At 38.4% G+C, this 13,043-nt stretch overlaps 1 protein-coding gene across 2 annotated transcripts in view; it reads left to right on the top strand.

Moving 5' to 3' along the window:
- SPOCK3 (SPARC (osteonectin), cwcv and kazal like domains proteoglycan 3) overlaps positions 1-13,043 on the top strand; it is a 113,027-nt gene that overhangs the window by 85,562 nt on the left and 14,422 nt on the right. The gene's annotated exons all lie outside the window — the stretch shown is intronic.

Raw genomic sequence — 13,043 nt, 5'->3', positions numbered from 1 at the left:
TACCTTTTCTTTAGCATCCAACAAGGGTGAGGAACCCTTCTTCCCTTTCTGGGGTTGCATTCCCACAGCATTAATTCCACTCTCTCCCCCCCCCCCACCCTGCACTTTTTGCTCCATGTCACCACATGAAATTAAGCAGAGCGCTGCAGGTTCCCCCCACGCCTTGCCTACAAACGTTTGTTCAATCTCAATTTATGTTGATCAAATTCAGTTGTGTCCCATTGTATTATCTTCTTGCATTGGTGATAATAAATGTTTTACATTTAATTATGTTTTATTGTTATTAGTAATTATTATTAATACTAGCAGACTATAAAATACATTTAATATTAACCATAGATATTGTGTTTGTGTCAATTTTTGGTACATAAAGTAATTTGTATTCCGTAATACAATTCATTACATTTTCCTGTTTTCAAGTAGTCTGCAGATTTTTATTTTTATATTGTACTTAATTTTTAATATCGGGGACAAAAGGTGTTTGGCACTGTGACTTTGTACTGATGCAAACTGCATATGAGCTTTTGTTCAGGACTGGTGGCTTCTAATGTATTCATTCCATTACTCTATTTTTAAATTATAGCTTTTCACAGCATCCCACTTCTATGTTTTATGATCTTGATAATCAGATTCTGGACTATAGTAGTAATTAACAATTTCTTATTTCTTAGTAGCTTAACTACCTTGTATCTCATTTTCTGCATGATAATTCTGTAATGGAGAGTGCTATTGTTTTAATTAGCACTTTTATTGGCTTTGTGATTCTTACATCAAACATATAATTTTATTAAGATACTGGGACAATCATTTTAGCAATACCTATTTTTAAAATTTAAATCATTATTGTTTTAAATAGTAGAAATGTAATATGATATATAAAATTAAATTGATTATGCAATAATAGTTTTATTACTACAGTACATCTGTATACAAATGTTGTTTCCCATTCATGCCCAAGATTGCTATACATTGAAAGCTGTAATGGCGTCATGTTTTGTTTTTTCTTATTCCGTATGATCCATGAATTTTTATGATCCTCTTATGAGAGCCAGTGTAGTATAGTGGTTAAGAGCAATAGACTCGTAATCTGGGGAACCGGGTTTGCGTCTCCGCTCCTCCACAGGCAGCTGCTGGGTGACCTTGGGCTAGTCACACTTCTTTAAAGTCTCTCAGCCCCACTCACCTCACAGAGTGTTTGTTGTGGGGGAAGAGGGGAAAGGAGAATGTTAGCCGCTTTGAGACTCCCTAGGGTAGTGATAAAGCGGGATATCAAATCCAAACTCTTCTTCTTCTCTTTTAAAACTATCTTGTTTGTGTCCACCACCACATGCTGTGGTCGTGATCCCATTGTTTTACCATGTCCTATGTGAAGAAGTATTTTCTTTTGTATGTATGTCCTGAGTTTTTCAGCATTTTGCTTACGTAGATGACCCTGAGTTCTAAGATTATGAGAAAGGAACAACAACAAAAGTATATTCATTTTTTCTATAAATAACCACACATAATTATATAAACCTCTGTCACGGTACCTTCTTGCATGTCTTTTTTTCTCTCTAAACTCAAATGCCCCAAACAATGTAGCCTTTGCTCACAGAGAAATTGTTCCAACCTTTCTGGTCCCATGATACACTTAGCTAGGTCTGTAATTTTTTTTGAGGTGCAGTATTTCATATAACTGGAATCTTAAATAAATTATAGAATATTAAAACTGTTTGCTTTAACTGCAAATGGTGTAATTGGTTTTATTGTGTTTATTATTGTTGTTTCCATATATTGACTGATGCATACTGATGAAAGATCTTGAAGTGGTTTGAAAGCTCTGTAAATGGTAACTTGAGTTAAAATATTTGTTAAACCACACTTCTTCAAAATATGCCAGACAGTGTAGAAAAGTTGGAATAAAAACTAATTTGCAACATATAAATACAACATAAAGCCAACAAATAAACATAACAAGATACCAAACAAAGACAAATTAAAACCCAAGCAACTAAAGAGCAAACTAAGACAAAGCAAAATAATCTAAAATGATAACATTCCTGGGCAAATATGAAAAACTTCACTGATCCCTAAAAGCTTGCAATGTCTGTATGCTTCATCAGTATTTCAAAGTCAAGGCCACTGCAGAAAAGGCTTTCTTCCCTGCAGAAACATGTATATTTACAAAACATAGCCCACGTCTGCAGGGTGTCTGCAGAAGAACTGAAGACATGAACAACCTGGTGTAATATGCTCCATAAAATATTCAGATCCCAAGACTTTTTGGATTTTTAAATCCAGTTTAAAGTTCAAATTAGGTTTGGAAGTGAATAGACAACCTGTGTAGATCTTTTGAAATATGTGTGATATGAACAACTTTGGATGTGCCCATCAAAATTCTAGCAGCTAATTTCTGTACTAATTTGAGGTTACAGGTCATTTTTTGAAGTCCAGACCAGTTGTAACTCAACTGGAAGATGTAGTCAAACTAAAAAGCTACCAGTACAGGGATCACCATACCTAAGCCATCACTACCAAGGTATCACCACAGCTGGCAACCCATTTGAAGCTGGTAAAGGGCACTTGAAGCCACTGACACCTCTTGGACCTCATGTGCCAGTGCAGTATCAAGAGGAACCCCCAAAAGACATATCCATAAAATCCTACCCGAAGCAGCAGAAACACTTATTTCCTGAACCCAGGAGCCACCTACCCCCTGCTCACCTTGTCAGAATCAGCAGTGATGGGGTCAGCTGCTTTAAATAGATGTCAATGTAGGTCTGTGGAGATTAAATAGATATGGTTCTGTAGTTTTGGATTTCGGTGTTAAATTTTATGGCAAACCACTGCTATATTTCACTGTCAATGTCTCAGATCCTATATACTTGCAGCAAGCTCTTTCTCCAAACATAGATCATTATGTAGCCAAAATGACAGCAGTCATACACAGTCTTGAGGAAACCCTAAGATTTGCAGAAGTATACAAAATTGTCCTTGAATGGAGGCAGGCAAGCTGGATATGGGCTGAGCATGCTCAGAGGGCATGAAATACTGACTGACTGCTGTAGAGGGAGGGAGGGAGGGAGGGAGAAAGGAATTGCATATCCTGGTTACAGGTATGGCTGCCTGGCTGAATATCTGAAATCCCAAACTGGAGGAGGGAGGAAAATGGATTGGAGTATCCTGGATTAAGGGCATCGCTGCCTGGTTGGCTGGCTGGAATACTGAGCAGGAGTTCTGTCCTATAAGACTCTTCAGAGCTAGAACCTAATAGTTCAGTTAATCCTTATTTTTTAAAATTGTTTTGCTAGTAATGTCAGGTTTAACTTGGATACTAAGCCAAGGCTACAGCCATAAAACCAAATAACAACTTTTTCCAAAATAGTTTGTTCTTCTCTGAGATTACGCTAGAGACTTTTTATACTTTTGCCTTTGTAGCAGGATTAGCCCTTATCTGGATTTAGGGGCAGATGAAAGCTTTTAAGCAGGTTTATGTGCCTGTTATGTTTGTCAGGAAATTTCATTATTTTCACCTATCTTATCCGTTGGAGGTGTTGATCATTCCTAGTAGTTATCCTTATAGAATTCAGGAGGAATGTATTTAAAGGATATCCCAGAGGTCACAATTCATTCTGTTTTGCTCAGTCACTTTATTCCTAAAAGCAGCCTTTCTTCAAATAAAAATGGGGAAACTGCATGCCCCTCTTAACAAAGCCCAGGCTGAATTTACAAAGCTTGGAAACAAAAAAGGAAACAGAATAATTTTTCTGCATTCTTTTCTTTTGAAGCAGTTAAAACACTGGAAACATACAACATGAGAAAGCTTCAAAAGAGCAGTGCAGAGGACAGATTTTTCAATAACATTTCTGCCTTTGAAAAGTTTTCTACTGAACAGCAGATATAGTTGTCTGAATCCATACATTTGTTTGGCTCCTTCTCATTTAACAAACTATCTCACAACCCAAGTAGCCTTTGCTCTGAAGGAGAGGCGACAACAACACAAGTTTTATTTTAATACAAGTAATCCTGTACATTGATAGAATTAATTCATTGATACAGTTTAGGGTGCTAAGCATCCGGGGATGGGGAGAATGTAATAAGCAACCAGTACTTAGACCTGGTTAGACTGGCACTTAAATATACTGGATGATCTTACTCACCACATAGTATTCTGGAAGACTGTCATTGCTGTGACATTTGTGCTATTCCCTGGCTAACCTAAAGGCAATGCATGGTGTAAATGCCTCTTGCCATCACCCTATCATCTCTTACAGCATGAGTCCACTGTACTATGGCTGCCACAAGTTAAAAAGAATAATGTGTATCAGGATAATCACTAGGATGAAAGGCAAATGGGCTACTGAGAATACAATATTCTTTGCTGGCTGATATATATTTTCCAAGTAAACTCAGAAATACATTTTTTGAGGACTGGAAGTTTGTCATGAGAGGCTATCTGGTGGATGAGAATTTGCCTCAGAGCTAAAGATTACACATGAATACACAGCCAGCTGGTGATGAACCTACCTGTTCACTACCAGAGTCATGTCAGGGTTCACTGAACATTTTGTCAAACATAAGACAGTGTTTATAACACTCAATGTTCTATAAACTGGCCAGAGAGACAAATACTTAAAAATACTGGGTGAGAATTCAGATGTTAAACAGCTTCCTGGTTATATCAGGTTATGTTTCACTTTAAATATGTTCTCTGGGTGATAGCCACTGTTTTGCAGTGGAATGCACTGGTGAGATGGAATGTCCCCTGAATCTCCCCTGGAAGAGCACCCATTCACATGGAGCAGACTTTTATCAGGCAAGGGAAGTCCTGATTCACAGAAGTCTGTTCCGATGACACAGTTGGATATTGACCTTTGTCCAATAAGGCATGGTTTCTCAAACCAGGAACAAGTGACGTGCCCTCATGCTCCATTCTTCCCTTGCACACCTGACTTTTCACTACCTGGTTTGGAGGTACCCTTAAAACATAAGTTCCCCTTGTTCATAATGAGAAACTGCTATTAAATAAAGGAGAATTGTCTTCACAGCAGTACATATTGTGCTTATGGAAAAACTCATCACCTATATGTGTTGAGGGAAGAAGCGGAAGCTGAAGACTATGCAAACATTTGGTGGACTTTTATATCCCAATAATGGTCCCCATTTCAAAATAATCCCAGCAAAGTACCAATTTATTTGGAAGTACCTTTTAAGTGGTATTCTTTTTTTGTTTCTTTGTTTCAACTGCAGCTTACCTTGCTAGCTTAGTTTTCCGCCCCATATTGTCAGTACTAACAAACCAGGAGCGTTGGCCAGGGGGAGGGAGGAGGACTTTCAATCTTAATAAGTCATCTTTTTCTTTTTTTTTAAAGTAACCATAGGGTGGTGCATGGGTTTTGTGTTTCATTGTGCTTCCTGTATAACTGTACAAGCAGTGTATGATTACTAAGATGTCCATGGCAGTTAGTGGTACAGTCAAACTCATAGACAAGGTGTATGAGACTCTTCTAGTTCCTTATTCACCACCTACATGTTTGCTTGCCTCTGTGCTTGCCTCTGTTGTCTATGCATTCTTATCATTGGAGTCAAATTTAAAGTACTGTTTTTCCATTTCTGACACTAAATCCCTTTAACTTGTCAAGGGGTCAAGACATGACAAAATTATGCAGTGGTGTTGATGCAACATTGCTATAGTAGTGGGTTTGCTTTTTAGAGATTTTCTACATACTATTTTCATAAAGGAGATGAAAGTTGTATTCAATTGGCATTGTGCCACAGTACATCAAAAATGTATGGAGTTATTTGCATGATAGCTGCTGCATTACTTACAAGCTAGCATAACAGGCAACAAGAAATGATTTTTATCATATTAGAATGCAAAACACTACATTATGAAAAAAATCGAGGATATCTTTAGCAGCATTATCAAAATACACTTGGATATTACAGAAAAAAGTTGAAACATGTATTTCTTCAGGCATCAGCTCCTGACAGATTATTTTCAGACTTTTCCTGACAAAGTGCTGATGTCATCATTGACAGTTTAATCAGTCTCAGTTTCATGAATCTTGTAAGTAGTACAGAGTAGTGATGCAGTTATTAGAGGAAATAGATGTTGCTAGTCTAAGATGCAATGGGAAAAGAGGCTCACGGTTGATGACATTTGACAGTTCCTTTCAGCTAAAGGCAATGGAGCTGATAATCAACACATCCAGTTAGTTCAAATATCTTTCATACTTTATGAATAACAAGCAAATTTATGGCTGAATAGATTACTGCCTAGCAGCTCATTGTCCATGTGTGTGTGTTTTCCATGGAAAAATTATTCGTCAATGTGACACTAAAACGGCTTGATATAAAACGTTTTAACAGGGAAGCCAATAATTTGTTTTCAAATATGTAAGCAGTATAATGGTTTGACTGTCAATCTTATGATTATTAATAGCTGCATTCCAAATACAATTTTGGATGAAACTATAATTAACAATTCTTGAGGAAACATTAATGGCACGGTCTATGCAATGGTTGCTGGTATTAATGCCATTAGAAAATGGAGCATAGTGTTACCATCCATTACCAATCCCTGAGTATTGATAAGTTTTAGGGATCCTACATCTACCTTAGGTTTCTTTCTGTGGAAGATATAAAACCTTACATCACATAAATTCTCTGTATACAATCTAAGCATGAGATGGATGTTCACAACACTCCCAAGAGCTTCTGCTTCACATTTAGGCTTCTAGGGGACCCACAATGCTTTAGCACTGGATTTATCACAGAAAATAAGCCAGGTCTCTTATTTCTTGCTGACTCAGTTTCAGGACTGCCAGTCTTTTGTTCTCTTCCATACACAGACATATTGATGGCAACATCTTTATCTAAGGAATGGGGGAAAGAAAGGCATGCCCCCTTCCAGAAGAATCACAATTTGTTTAGTTTCTGTGGCAGGACATTGGCACCAGCTTACATAACAAAGTACAGTGGTACCTCAGGTTAAGTACTTAATTCATTCCAGAGGTCCGTACTTAACCTGAAACTGTTCTTAACCCGAATCACCACTTTAGCTAATGGGGCCTCCTGCTGCTGCCGCACCACCGGAGCATGATTTCTGTTCTCATCCTGAAGCAAAGTTCTTAACCTGAAGCACTATTTCTGGATTAGCAAATTCTGTAACCTGAAGCGTATGTAACCTGAAGCGTATGTAACCTGAAGCGCATGTAACCCGAGGTACCACTGTAGATACTTAACAGACCTGGCCAGCGCGACAATTCAGCAGTCTCCCTGTTCTGCAAAAAAGTCACACAAATATAGAATATCTTTCCCAAGAGCACATTTAGTCCAGTTCAACACACACACACACACACACACACACACACACACACACCATTACAATAGCATGAGGTGGTTGACTTTTACTACAGTGGTACCTTTGGTTGCGAACGGGATCCGTTCCGGAGCCCTGTTCGCAACCTGAAAAGAACGCAACCTGTGTCTGCGCATACACGGGTCGCAATTTGCCACTTCTGTGCATACGCATGATGTCATTTTGTGTGTCTGCGCATGCGCGAGTGGCGAAACCCTTTAGTAACCCTTTCTGGTACTTTCGGGTCGCCGCAGGATGCAACCTGAAGCAAATGTAACAAGAAGTATGACTGTACTTCAGAGAGTTGTTGTGGCTTGGCTCCCTTTCTTCCTTTGTGAGCCAGATTTGAAAGCCCGACAAATCCCATAATGCTTTGTGATGTGTTTGTAATAAGTACTATAAATCCCATAATGCAGTGCAGCTTAGGAAAACATTCTAGAGACATTCTAGAGAAACTGATGCTTATGAATGAGTAGGTCTTGAAGCAGTAGTACTCCATTGGGAGGACATAGTCTTAAATCCGAGTTTAAATAAGCTTCCGTCTTATTTAAACCTAAGCATAAATCACCTTAATACCAGTGAGACCTGAGTAAATGTGTGTAGAATCAGGCTGTATGGTGGGGACAAAGCTGCAAGTCATTGATCCTCAGCAGCAGATATGGCATTTGCGTAAAACCCAGGCAAAAGGCAATACTTGAGGCTAAGGAATTTGGCTTCATGAAGGGGTGTGCGCGCACAAATGGGGTCAGTTACCTGGGGTTGCCTTTTTTGTCTTAAGTATGTGTTTTGTCACAGAGAGATATGTTAAAAGCAGCAAGTAGTGGAGCATTGGGTAAAATGAAATTAGCTTATAAAATGCATCATTTGCTGAAGAAACTATCTGTTACTACAAGAGGAATTACCAAAATGTATAGCTTTATTTTGCAGACTAGATTTATCTTGCAGACTAAGAGTCTGATCCTAGCCTCCTTGATGAGGATATCACTTTAGTATCAGTTTGGTTTGCTGGGTGAAGTGATGTGCTTAAGATGGCAAGATGAGGAAGGGATAAATGAAGAAAGGGATTGATGTCTGAATGCCTTTTAAAGTGTTGGCAGTGTGTACGCAACATTTGGGGTCCACACCTATCAGAACTTTGCATTGCAGCCCAGGCTGATTCTTTCCCTCAGGATCTCTCTATATTATTCAGCCACTTTTTATGAACTGCAAGCACTTTTGCATAATTGCTCACCCACTTGGCACACATTACAGCACTGTGTGACAGAGTGGAATCATACAAAGCAGACCTAACTTACTGTCAAATGTGGGTTGAAGTTCTAGAAATAGATTTCACACAAACTCAAGCCAGTGTATGAAAGAAGCAAGTAAAGCAGGGAACTATCCTTGGTGAAGGAGTGGCTCATTTCTTCCCTAGTTCATCAGTTCCTCATGTTGTAAATCTTGACAATCTTCTTTGGCCTTGATGACTGAATGAGGGCTGCCTTGACAATTGTATGGAGACAATAAGATTAGATCTCTCGTGAATATATAATTTAATTGAAATCATTTTAAATTTTATGATACATTAATCATGGACGGAATGCCTCTATGCAACATTAATTTCAAGCAGTAGGAATAAGCAGCTGTAGTTCCCTGATATATCAGCAGTATTTATATTAATTATCTCATAACATGGAATAACTGGAGTATAAAACCCATTTGCTTAGTTAAGCAGCGAAGAAATCAAACTGCATTTATTTGTAAATTTTAAGGTGCATTCCTAAAATCAGACTTTTTTAAAGGTTAGCAGATGGCTAGAAAATGCATACTGTTTATAAAAATGTAGTATTAGATGTACTTCTATTGACAAAAGTTTTATCTCTTAATAAAAGATCAGGCCACAAATGAAATTAAGGAATTGATCGCCTTATTTTAGACTTAACCTCCCACCCAAAATTGTTCTAATAAAATATAGCTACCATGTGCTGATCAAGTTCATTGTATGAAAACATTCTGCTCCATAGTAGAGAGGGACAGAACTTTATCTGAAAATAATCAGATAAAGTGGGGCACTTGAAAGAAGGGAAAGAGAATATTCTTGGAAACAATGTTTATGGGGAGTTGAATGCCATCCGAGTTAGTTTCAGACAGACCAATGACCATCCCACTTATTTTCAATTGGATGTAATAGTTTTCTGGCATAATTATCCCACTTCATTTTTCCTATCACTCTGAAACTGTTGGGTTGCATGTACCTGGCCTTCAGAGGCAGAGACAGGATGTAGTGAGGTCTGATCTATAGTTCTATCCCAATACTTACTGCGGGGGGGGGGGCTACTAAAGCTGCCACCTGCTGTTTCTGCTGTCAGTGATTCCTTTGTACTCTCCCCCCCCCAAAAAAAAACTTTAGGGAGCAACCAAATCAATGAAATCCCCTAACTCTCTTCAGGTATTCTCTAACTGTATACTAAACACAAGGGGAGTGGGGGGGATGAATGGATTCCTATGCCCCACAAACAACCCAGAGATGCATTTTAAATAAAAGGACACATTCCACTCATGTAAAAACATGCTGATTCCCGGACCGTCCGCGGGCCAAATTTAGAAGGCGATTGGGCCAGATCCGGCCTTCGGGCCTTAGTTTGCCTACCCATGTTTTAGACCTTAACCCAGCTCCATTGTCATCTGAACTAGCCAGATGTTTAACTGATAATCAATCACAGCCAGTCCATCATTTGAAAAATAAGGCTTTAGGACTTTTTTGCTCCAAAATGGCAACTGGACATTCTGTTTTGGCGACTGTAACTTTGGTTTAAGGAGCCATTTCGTGCCTAGCTTATGTAGCTAAGTTTCTGACATTGCTTAAAAGCCACCTCATTCTCCTCCTTCTTATGGCCCTGTTTAGAATTATTTCAAAGAACAGGGGAGTGGGTGGATAGTTAGGAATCTGAGGGTAACAAGAAGGTTGAGAAGAGATACTGGTCATTGGCCATAATGAAAAGACGAATCGAGCAGAGTGTACTGTTTAACACTAGAGAGATGTTACTGACTAGTATAGGAACAGAAACGGGGGATGAAAGACAAACTGTAAACACCAGGACTAGCCTGAGGTTTATCATGGGTACAAAGTAACATGGGGAGCAACTGGCAGTTGAATTATTGGGGTCAAATCCTAAAAAAGCACACAAAAAACTCAACAAGCTCAACAACTGTGGTTGGCCCTCACACACGTTCACTTCATCAAATCTGGTCCTCTTTGAAAAAAGTTTGGGCATCCCTGGAGGTGGCTTCAGATCTGGAAAACAGTAAGTTATGCTAAAGGAATAATTTAAAAGCAATTGGCTACTATACTGATTAAAGATGAACGCAAAAGAGTTTGAAATTGTGAAATTAAAATTAATTAGTAATGAAGGATTATTGCATTTGTATGTTATAAGGTATACATTTCAGTTTGCATTCTACACAGTAGACAATACATAAATAGGTTATGTGTTCAATGGTTCAAGTTCTGAAATCATTCAGAGGTTCTTTGTTAATTTGTTCTTGCCTTTTCTGTGGATCACAGTCACCAAGACCGCATTTTCAGCTTAAAAACGATTTGTTAGTATTCCAACTTAAATGTTATTTACTGGAGAAAATTTTGTAACGTTATCCCTTTGCCATTTGCTATTGTCTTTCCGAAATGGTGCAGTGTGGAGCACAAATACAATTCTCTAGGAATTAGGAGCAATTAGGAACAGGTTTGCCCAGATTCTGGCTCAGACAACCCCTTTTTGTGTGTTTTAGATGCATATTTTAGCATAAAATCTTAATACATTTTTCATTCCTGCTCTTTTGATTCAATTGTATCAAAGGATACAATTAGCTTCTGCACTGAAAATTAAAGCGGTGAAGGAAAATATGCTGATTAGCATTTCCAGAAACTCTACTTCCAATCAGTAAATTATATTCAAATGCCAACTCCACAAATTGTAGCATTTACTTTATGTGAAAACAAATTCCACACTTGGTTCCTCTTTGCATTTATATATTATGAAAGTTATTTATGAAACATGTATGAAGGGGACTTTAAATTCATTCATTTATCCATAGTTAAATATGCTGATTTTTGTAAATCCAGTCAGCTTCTAGCACTTTAAGATGATAGAACAAAATAACCTTTGAGCTAGAGACTTCATTTATCCATACTAATTCTTTTAATGGCTGCTAGAATTGATTGTAAGAGCAAGAGCGCCTGTAGTAGTATTAGACAAAGGGAAAAGCACTTCTTGGCAGGTTCCTGAGTGGATTCATCTGATTTAATATGCATTTTTTTGATTACTGTCTAACCTTCCACAACCTTTACTGTCTGTCTTTTGTCATTAAAGATTCATCTGCCAACCTATTGGGTGAAATAATAGTCTGAATTACCTCATCTTGACCTATTTTAAATCAATGCAGGCCAATATGTCGTGTATAATAGTAGCAGCACGTCTTCATGGGGGGAAAAAGATTTCATTTTAGAGAGCTAGATAAATGGTACAAGTTATGCCCAAAATTTAGTTAGCTGGTTAGATTAAATCCTTGGTAACACTGCAACCTTGATCTGGCATTCTGACAGCAGTACAGCCCAAGAGCTTAATTGAACTGCTATCATGGGGGTTAGCAATCTGCATTGGTGTACTTATGCCACGGGGAGCAGATTGTAATCTCTTATGTGCAATGCTGTAGCTCCCTTTGAGTGCCAGGACTCCAAACATTCATACCCTCTATCCTCGAGCTGTACCAGTTGCATAGGCTGCTGCCCAGCCACCAATCTGTAGCCTACTGCTCTGGACATTTCAACCCAGTTTCTCACAGTTCACTTTGAACCCAAGGCTTAGCTGCTCTTCCAGCCAAACTGGCACCCTAAACAAGCAAATGGGGTGCCGTTTCTCTTGTTAGGGCCTGGATTGGCTGCGCACTCAATGAGCTCTTGATGGGTTAGAGTTTCTTGAAGGAAATGCAGCAGGCCTGTATATGATCCCAACAACTCAAGCCAAACTAAACCGCTGTCCTTGGTAGCTGGGATCTGCTACAAGGCATAGATGAGAGTGACTGGTTTGGGTGCAGCTAGCAGAAAGTGCACAAGGTTGCAGGCATCAATTAACTTGCCAGCTCATGTAGAAAAGGGGTTATGTGGAAAAGCTGAAAACCATTGTAATATACACACTGTTGTTGATCACCTCTCAAATATTGTCAACTATCAAATGTGTTCAGATACTAGACTTCAGATAATGAATGTATTTATTTGTTCATTAGACTTGACTTCCTTTTATCATGGTCCTTAAGGTAGTATGCACAGAGTTCCTACATGAATTCCTATCAAGGCACTAACCAGAGCCAGAGATGTGTGAAACCCTTTCAAGAAAGTTTGAAGTAAATTATTTTTAATTACAAGCCAGTTTATTCCAGTAGACTGAAGGTTTCAATAGATTTTGAGTAGAAATTTGTCCCATTTCTTCACATTATTTCTAAAGTGCACAGATACACATCCAGAAAAATGCCCCACGTGCTTACTGGAGAAGAAGAATAAGAACTCTTATTCGACAATAGAACACAGGATATACCACAACATAGGGAGAGAGAGTTGCAGGTATTCCTACCAGTAGGGAAACTGAGAATAGTTTTACTTATGAAGAACAATACATTAGACATTTTTCAAAAGCACTATGTAAATTGCATCTTTAAAATACTGAGGATT

Source organism: Podarcis melisellensis, assembly GCF_964234715.1.
Source record: "Podarcis melisellensis genome assembly, chromosome: 9".
Taxonomy (NCBI): domain Eukaryota; kingdom Metazoa; phylum Chordata; class Lepidosauria; order Squamata; family Lacertidae; genus Podarcis; species Podarcis melisellensis.
This window is presented reverse-complemented; position numbering and strand designations above follow the sequence as displayed.